The sequence below is a fragment of the Gopherus flavomarginatus genome, chromosome 8 (assembly GCF_025201925.1).
Source record: "Gopherus flavomarginatus isolate rGopFla2 chromosome 8, rGopFla2.mat.asm, whole genome shotgun sequence".
Taxonomy (NCBI): Eukaryota; Metazoa; Chordata; order Testudines; family Testudinidae; genus Gopherus; species Gopherus flavomarginatus.
Window position 1 is genome coordinate 111,066,771 of NC_066624.1, and position 9,645 is coordinate 111,076,415.

A 9,645-nucleotide genomic window follows, 5' to 3' on the forward strand; every position below is an offset into this window, starting at 1 on the left:
CCCTTTAAGAGAGGCGCTGCCAGTCCACCTCTTCTGGAGGTTAGGCCCTTCAGGGGAGAGGGGTTTCTAGGAGATGCACTCTCCACAGAGTGACTGAGTTGAATGCCCCCTGACTGCATAAGACAGAAATCCCATGTTGGCCAAGCTATAGAACGAGCTGCTCTTTGCTCAGGGAGAGAAGAGAGCAGGAGGAGGAGATGTGTGCACACACTGCGGGGGAGAGAAGTATCCAGGGAAGGGGCTGTGGGGAAAGGTCTGCAGGGAGGTCGGATGGAGAAGGATGCTGAGGAAAAGTGATGCAAGAAGGAAAAGGCTGGGGCAATATAACACTGGTGGGCTGCAGGCCCTGTGCTGTGGGGTGAGCTGTTATTTAGGGGCCTCCCACTGGAGGGCTAAACCCCAGCAAGGCCAGGGGGAGAGCGTAGGCTACCAGTGGGGGCAGAGGCAAACGGGGGTGTGGACACGTAACTAGAGACTAAGAGAGGAAGAACCCCTTATGAGGAATAACTTTCTTTGTGTAGATTATAATGCTGCTTCTGTGACATCTGGAGATGGATACTGGATTAGGCGAACTTCTGGATGTTCCTAAGCTTTCCTCATCCTCCTCCCTAGCCTGCCTGTATGCCCAGGAATGCTCGGAATGGCTGTCTCTAGAGGCAATGAGAGAATTCATATCTCCAGCAGTCCTGAGCCCTGCAACAAGGGGACTAACAGAGCTCTAGATACCCGTCTATTGGGAACTGTATTAAGACGGGTAACCTAATCCAGATACGGTGGATCACTGTGGAGTGATTTTTGTTCACTACTGACCCAGGCCACAGCCTAGAGATGAAAAGCTGGAATCAGCGTAGAGGAGAGGGGCCCTGGATTCCTGTAGGCAGCACAGTCCCGCTCAAAGGATAGCGGCTGCTTTTTAGGGAATAATGAAAAGTATAAAAATATTTGTTGCAAAATTAATGAGGAGGAAGGTTGGCCTGATCTGAGCAGCAGAGCTCAGCAGTCGCACTGAGCTGGTGTCAGGAAAGGAACCAAGAATAACTTGCTGCTCAAGGGACTCTGGGGAAAGTGAGGTGACCTAGCTCCGTACATTCAGCATGAGAGCTGGAAGGCATGCTGAGCACCTCATCTTTCAGTCACCAGCACCACTGCCAACCACCACATGGGATAGAGATGCTATTTTGGTGGTGTAAAATGCTAAATGAAATATGGCTCACGTCCACTGCCGTAATGGCTCCGCTGTACTGACAGCCAAGACAAGAAAAAACAAGACCCTGGATTTTTGTCAGGAAAAGTGCACTTAGCAAGACAAGCTGTTGGTTCTTAGTCATTTTCTATTAGCCAAACTCTTGTGACAAAGTTTCTGAAGCTTCATAGTAGATGATTGAAATCTGTGCCGGTTCCTTACTCCCAGTGGCTGCCTAGATCTCTTGATCATTCGGGAGGAAAGAAAGCAGGACCCATTATGCCGAAAACAATAGGGACTTGCCATGAGGTTTGGCTTTGAAAAATGACTGTAAAAATGCCATTGTGGGATTCTGTGTTTTGTTGTTTCTAAATAGAAGCAGAAGTAACTGCTGGCCCTACAGTCTCAGTCTGGGATCTGAAAGTCAAGCTGGCTTCTTTCTTCCATATGCACCATCACTAGTGATCAGGGCCGGCTCCAGGTTTTCTGCCGCCCCAAGCAGTGCAAAAAAAAAAAAAAAGCCGCGACAGCGCAATTGCGCTGCTCTGCTCCACTCTTCGGCGGCAATTCGGCAGTTGGTCCTTCACTCTGAGAGGGACTGAGGGGCTCGCTGCCAAAGACCCAGATGTACCGCCCCTATATTGGCCAGAGGGCCACCCCTTGGTATTGGCTGCCCCAAGCACTTGCTTCTTTAGCTGGTGCCTGGAGCCGGCCCTGCTAGTGATATAAGTGTCTGCAGATGCTACTAGATTCTCAGTGATATCTGTACAATCACATGCCTTCAAATGACACTCTACTGGTATGGAACCGGTGTCATCCTGTTGCCTTCAAAGGGGTTTGCACAGATGATTGGAACTTAATCCACAGTTCTGTTGAAGGAATAGAATCTAGCTAGCAATCCCATATCTATGTTGGCTGCACAAGGCTAACAGGCATGAAAAGTTGTAGAGGCTTGTTTTAGTCAGTGAAGTCAACTCTGAACACATCTTCTGGTGATCGGAGTTACCACTTTTCATTTGCCACCTATTAAAATAGAACTGCCCTTTAATTTAAAATAGATTCCCCATTTGCTGTAATACCACTATGGCTCGTGTCTTCTGAAGATACTACGGCATGACAAACGCTTGATGCGTCTACACATGAGAAAGCAATGGTCCCATACGCACACTTCCCGCTGCTTTTCTGAGCAGATTGCACTGGGAAGACATGTAATAGACACACAGATGGCATTAAACACAGGTCAGGAAAGGGATTCTCCTGCAGCCGCTGCGGCACGGTAACAATTCCTAATAAAGGACACAACCTTTGGCCAGGTTGTATTTTTCTTCCTTGCTCTTGGCAGAGGTCGGTGTTTTATATGTGAATGCTTTATCTGTGGCTGCATTTGCCTAGCTCAGGATTTGTTGACACTGGAAGAGGGTCAATATTTCTCTGCAAGAGGTGATGTAAGTGGCTGGCGAACTGTTGACTCAAAGAGGAATTACTAATTTCTTAACAGCTTGTCAACAAATCTGTTTACATTTCAGCAACCAATGAATTTCTTGAGCTCTTCAAATATAAACTGAGAGTCTGTTTGTTTTACAGGGGCATGGTAAGGTTAAAAGTGATCAGCGGCTTTCAGCCCAGTTATGTCAGTGCATACGCTCACAGGACATTCCTGTGGCTAAGGGCACACTGCTGGTCAGTATAGCGAATCGGTGCCCAAAGAAGGGGCACTGGCATGCGATGTGCATACCCTCCTCTGGCTCCTTTGGTGGTGAGTCCTGGACACAATTCCCAGCCCTACGCCTAATCTCTGACATCTTTCTAATAGTGTGTTGAGATATTTGTTTGCATTTAAAGCAGGAAATCCAGGGCTTCTACTGGAATTCCTGAGTAAAGGGTTGTTAACCCTCTTATTGGTTCACTTAAAAATGATTTTACTATTTATCCCATTAACTTTATAACTTAACTTTGTATATCTGTGTAGGGATGGACCGGCTGAGGGGCATAGTAGCTTGGGCTACACAGCTGCTTATCTTATGGTTGCTGGTTCAAATCCAGCCCCACTGGGTAGGAAGCTGTGGGTGTGTGGTGGCCTGGGAGAAATGAGCAGGTGGCCATTTTAGTTTGATTCCATGTGTACAAGTATTCAGACTGTGCGCATACAATCCAAATTAGGCCTGTCCCTCTTCACTGGCACTTTGAGATACCAAGAAATGTCTTGGTGGAAATGCATCCACTCAGTTCCTCCTTGCCTGGCCTCGCTCTTGATGGCAGTCTTTCTGGTTGGAAAGCAGGGTAGAATTGCACAGAGACTGGCTGCGTTAGATGGCTTTTGCTCTGTTTTTTGTCTGCACTGCAAAATGCTGTGCATGCCTTTAAGCATTTACACTGCTTCCAAGCAAGAGTGACCAAGCTCTGGTCAGCCTCTTCTCTAGCCTAATGCACTCTGCAGTGCACGTCTTAATGTTAGCACGGAAATCATGTACAGAAAGTTTTGCCCTCGGTGTGTGTTTGGTCTTTTTGTTACACTATAAATGTGTGTTGATTAAAGTCCCCTAGGCCAGGGTAAGCTAGTTTGTAGCGCTGCAAAACTTGAGAGTAAAATAAAAAATCTGCTCCAGTCTAACTACACCAAATTAATAAAAATGTTTGCAATGCTCTGACATGCCCTCAGAGTCTAAAGAGAAAAGGTTCCTAACCCAGCCAGGCTCCAGGGGCAGTATTAATTTTAATAATGATTTTTTGCACACATGACTGTTCTGCTGGCAGCCAATCTAGATTGGACCTTTTAAATATTGATGAACATTTTTGTCAATTTCAATGACTAATTGCAAAAATCAAAATGTTTTCAAAATATTTGCCCCGCCAGCTTCAACACACATCAAGGGTGTCTGTGAAAGCCCTTTATTCATCCCTGCATTTGGTATTTACTGAGCAAACTAGGGAATGTGGCATGCAGATACCAGTTTGAATGCACAAAAGTCTTGCTGAAAGGCATGCAGCTGACAGTTCTGGGGCCTGAAGTCCTAGTTTAGCACCAGAACAAATACAGCAAAGGCGGTAGCAGGTGGATTCCCCATCACTCTGTGCTAGGAATTACTGTGACAATGTTCTATGGCCTGTTCTCCACAGGAGGCCTGACCATGACTGCCATGGTCCCTTCTGGTCTCGGAATCTCTGAATCTATAAGTGTATGTCCTCACTGCAAAAAATCCCACCTGCACAAGCAAGATTTCAGAACCTGGGGCTACAGACTCGGGATCACACTAAAAATTGTACTGTTGACGTTCCCAGTCGGGCTGGAGTCCAGGCCCTGGAGCCTGGCAAGGGAGTTCTCAGAACTCAAGCAGGAACGTCTACACTGGTATTTTTAGCGCCGTAACACAAGACTGAGTTGGTAGACCCAGTCTCTGAGACTTATTGCCCTAGGGTTTGGTTTTTTTTGCAATGTAGACATACCCTTAGGCCCCGGCTGAGATTAGGAGCCTGTTGTGCAAGGCTGCAAAACACACAGACCATCCTTTTGCAGAAGATTGCAGCCTAACCGGACAAGATGGATAGAGTTGGGAGAAAAGAAGCAGCATCTCCATTTTGCAGATGGGGGATCTGTGGCAGAGAAGCACTCAGTAACTCTCCAAGGCACACAGGATATCTATGGAAGAGCTGAGAAACAAAGCCAGATCTCCTGGATCCCAGTCCAGTGCCTTATCCACAAGCCCGTCCTTCCTCTCTAGTCTCCAAGAACAACCTTCACTGCTAATGTTCCTTAGTCTTGACCTGGTGCCTCTGCCCTGCTGGAATGCTGAGCCCCAGCAGCTCCCATTGACTCCATTGGGCTTGATGGCAGGATCAGAACCTTAGTAATTTGGACCCAGAACAACTTCTGGTCCACCTTTCCCTATAGTTCATCCTCTGCTCAGTGAGCTCCAGCTTTATCCCCCACTGGGCTGGAGTGAGTCTGTGCTGTTACCTCCTTTAAAATAATCAGAAAAGCTGTACTTATCTGCCTTAAAATAATCCAATTCACAGTTAGCTCAGTTCCATTCAAAATAACCTGCAGCTGCAGTTTTTAAGGGTGGTTTTTAACTGAACTTCCTTCATCCCAGAGTGTGTGGGATTTCCCCCTGACATTTCAAGAGCAGATGGACAGTGGGAAATTCCTGCAAGTCCCCCGGTGTACAGTTGCTCTGTGGAGTCTTGAAACTTGTACTGTGCACTACCAGTGCATCAGATGTGACTTTGCATCTGTATTTGTGCAGCAGAAAACTTTAGCTTTCGTATATATCAATAACTGGCACAAGCTGTATAGTATTATAAATGATAGTTATGGCTTTATACAAATCTTTGAACCCTTAGCATCTTCACGGTGGTCCTGTGTTGTGCACAATGGCCACTCAGAGCTTCACATCAAGAGCTGCCAAAGCAGAGCAAAAGCAGACTCTCCACTAACTTCTAGCAGTGCAGGGACTAAGATACACAGCAGAGCAATACTTATTCAATTCTAGTTGTATATCGTGTGAGTACCTTTTGAAATAATTGTATTGCTGAAATTGTTTTATACTGTAAAACATGTTTTGGATATTCAAATATTTATTTGTTCCTTTGTTTTTCTTAATAGGTGTTCTCTCTTTAAGAACAGAGAGGGGTGCTTCATTGAAATTTTTCAAGAGCGATCTGTGATTGATTCTTGCCTTTGTTTCCAGAGTGTGGGGAGGGCTGCTTCTATGACTTTTGAGCTTTTGGAATACACTTAGGAAACAATTTCTCATTCAAGAAACCAAGCCTCATTCCTGAAGCTGTATCAGTTACCGTGTGCTGTAGAAGAGAGTTGTAGTTAAGGTTGTCTGAGCTTTTCCATTCCAAGTCCCCATCTCCAGTCATTCATAACTTTTTGAAACTTTCAGCTACTTGGCTGAAATTTCCTATATTTGGTCTCTGCGCTAATATGAACTTTCTTGGGAAGTTTCAGCCTCAGAGGCATACCCATTTTAGACTAAACAAATGGAGGTGGATAAATGCAGAACTCTTGTTACTACTCTTTTTAAACAATCTTAGCGCTGCAGAAGCTGTGGATATAAACCTACATTTTACATAGGAAATGGTCTTCACTGCAGGCAAATGGCTTTCAGTGTTGCAGTGAAAATTGGTTTTGATCCAGCAGAGAGCTATAAGCCTTTGAAAACTGCCCCCATGTACAGTGGGAATAGCTGGAATCCTTGTCTTAGGCCTTGTCACTGATTGAAGGTAGGTTCTGGGAGCCTTTTCATTGACTTCAAAGAGTTTTGGATCAAACCCTACACACCCATGGAATGAGGCAGGACTTCCAGCCTCGTTCCCTGTGCACCTTGCCTCATTCTTGATGCCCTTGGTACATTTCTCGCCCAGTGGAGGAGCTCCTATTTCTTTAATGGGCCAGGTCAAAACCCAAGGGTGGAATCCTGGCCCCAGTGAAGTCAATGGATGTTTTACCATCGTCCAAGATTTCACTCCAGATCTGGGCCGCTCCAAGCACTGAAGCGCTCAGCATATGCATCATAGTTTTGGTCTTGAGAATCATTCCTACTTCAGGGGGAGAGTTCGAATATTCGTCTTTCTTCCTGCCATCTGTCATTGGAGCCCTGGTTGCTCTAATCATTTTTGGCAAGTTTGAGTGTATCAGTGTTCGTGCGGGTTAAATCTCCAGGGAACTATTTGCTGAGCAAATAAAATCCCTGGGTCTATTGGTTATCTCTTCTGGAGGCATTTGATCTATTTCTTTACAACCAGCTCGTGCCCTCTGGTCCATAAGTGTGCAGTTCTCCCTGAGGCCCACTGGAGCTGTGTGTGCTTATCTGCAGAGGTTTTCTAAAAGCTCACCCCCGAAGCACTGTATGATATTCAGCCAATGCCCTTGTGGGCATATAAATGAGAACACCCTGCAAAAATAGATAAGTAGATTATTGACCAGTCCCTGCTTCCCATATCCAGAGTCTGGGTCAGGCCCTCTTCTTAGGGCTTCAGCTATATTTCTTCCACATCAAACTACTACAGCACATCAGTCCTCCCTTCTCCTAACCCAGGGTGTTCTGCCAGGATCTGTCTATTCCCTGCAGGTTTCCATTCTAGAGGCCGCTCGCTTCAGTCATATTCTGCTCCAGGTCCTCCCACAGGAACCAACTTGCTCCTGGCAGCGGCCCCGTGCCTTTTATGATCATCTGATCCCTAGGTGATCGGTCTCAGTGGGGAGATAGCTGATCTGTTACAGGTGAGGCCGGGCCTAGCTCCTCTCGAAGGGCCAGACACCCGTGGCAAGATATCTTGACTGGGACAGTCCAGAGGTGTTTGCCCATCCTCCCGTTTGCCCAGCCCAGGAGCTGATTTGGTGAGACCCAGTGGGAAGTAACACAAGCTGACCCACTGCTTCATTCAACCCCCAAACTCTTTAGCTTTGGCCTTTGTGAGAAAGATGAGTCTGTTTCATCTGGTGCGGAACTTCCCCTAACACTTCTCCCCAGTGTAAATGCAAGGATAGGATCAAACAAAAGGGGCACATTCTCAGCCTCTCTTCCCACTCCCAATGCCCCCTTCCACTGGGGAGACATTCGGAAAATTCACAAGTTCAACAAACGTATTAAAGATTCATGAAAACTTATTCAGAATTGCCATACCAACTCTTTAGCCATATCCCTGTCACCCCCACTGTTTTGAGATTCAGATGTTCGGATGTGATGGGGCCGAGGGCCAGAATAACAATTGAAGGAATTTCCCTATCTCTGTTTTTGCTGAGGACAGGCATGTGAAACGGGAACAAAATTTTCCCCCTGAGAAAATGTGACTTTGTTCCTAGCACAGCATTTTTTCCTCTGTACCTTGGGTGACTGCACCCAGCACGCGCCAGCTTCCAAGACCACCCAAGACTAGCACCCCTTGAATGAGTCTGGAAAATCCTTGCCAGATAAGAGAGGAGCAATCCTGATAGAGTTGCTGAAGACATTCCACCTGCCCCAAGAACGCTGCTTCTTGGCACAGGTCCTCTGTCCATTTCCATCTCCAATTGTTAGCATTTTCAGAGCTGTCGGTGCATCTTCTTCTAGGGTTGATTGACTCCCAAACTGCGAGGCTTTTCAGCACAAGACACCTTCAAATGACTAGAGCACTTCACATTTTTGTATAATCTCCTTAATGTTGGGGCACTTGGGAGATCTCAGATTGCAGGAGCTCAGGTAATTTTAACTTGCTGCAGCACTTCAAATTTCCACAGATCTGATTGTGGCACTTAAGCGAGATCTGAAGCCTGCCAAGTCGAAGGTTGGATGTGACCAGAGTTGGAAAGTGTCTCATTCGGCTTCCCAGTGGAATAGGTGTTCACAGCACAAAATCTGCCACCACATTTGGCACGGATTGGCCACCTCATGGGCAGGCCCAGCAGAGGAGTCAAGGATTGAACCGGCCATGGAGGCTGAACTCCCCTGTCATCCCTATAGGTGTGGGTCAGAGTTTGAGGCTTGTTATAGGACAGCGATGTGGGATGTAGCTGTTTGCGGGACAGCTATGATTTCATTTTCCTGGACTGCCACTCAGTTACCTCTTAGCAGAACTATGTGGACTCATGGTTTTAAGATGAGCTGCATGTCACTTGACTTTGTCAGTTTTTCCAAATCAGTATTAATATACCACAAACCTGCCATGAGTGTGTAAGCGCACACGCACATGCGCACACACACACACACTCCTACCTACCTACATCAATATGGAATTGGAGGAGGCTAATCACTGTGTAGACCTCTGCACACTCTGGTTTCTGTGAGTGTTTGGGGTCTGCACAGTGATTTGGCCACCAATCCTAAGCAACATGAAATATGGACTTTTTGATCTCAGAATAGCAGCTAACAGTCTGTAAGTAGGTGGGCTAATTCCCCAGCCCATGTACCACAGAACTATCTCCAGCCACGGGATTCCAGCCTCTTTGTCTTCATGGCTTCAGTCTTATTTCTTCAAAATAACACAAGTTCAGCCTATCAGTCATGTGCCTTGCAGCCTGACCCAAGGCCTTCTTCAGGGGCTGGCCAACCTCCACAGGCTGTCTGCCTGGTGTCAATCTGAGTCCCACTACTCAGATCTCCTCCATAGCCCACTCCTTGCAGAATTACACTCCACAGGCCTTCAGCTGAATGGGGAGTTTCCCTTGATCAGGCTGCCTGGGCCAACTACTTGCTGTTTTTTTTTAATCAGAACCAAGTGAGCTTCAAGTTATGACCAGATCCCTGGCCACCAAGCATCAGCTGGAAGGCAGCTGGTTAACTACAGATGGGACCAGGCCTAACTCCCCTTAAAGGGCCAGCCACCCTGTGACACAGACCAGTCATGTCCTAGAGTAACTGTCTGGGGCCACAGTTCAGGAAAGCATCCCTATGTAGGAGGACATGCAAGTCCCACTGGAACTGATGCATGTGAGTAAGTGCTTTCCTGAATCAGGGCCTAAATGGTCTCCAAAGAAC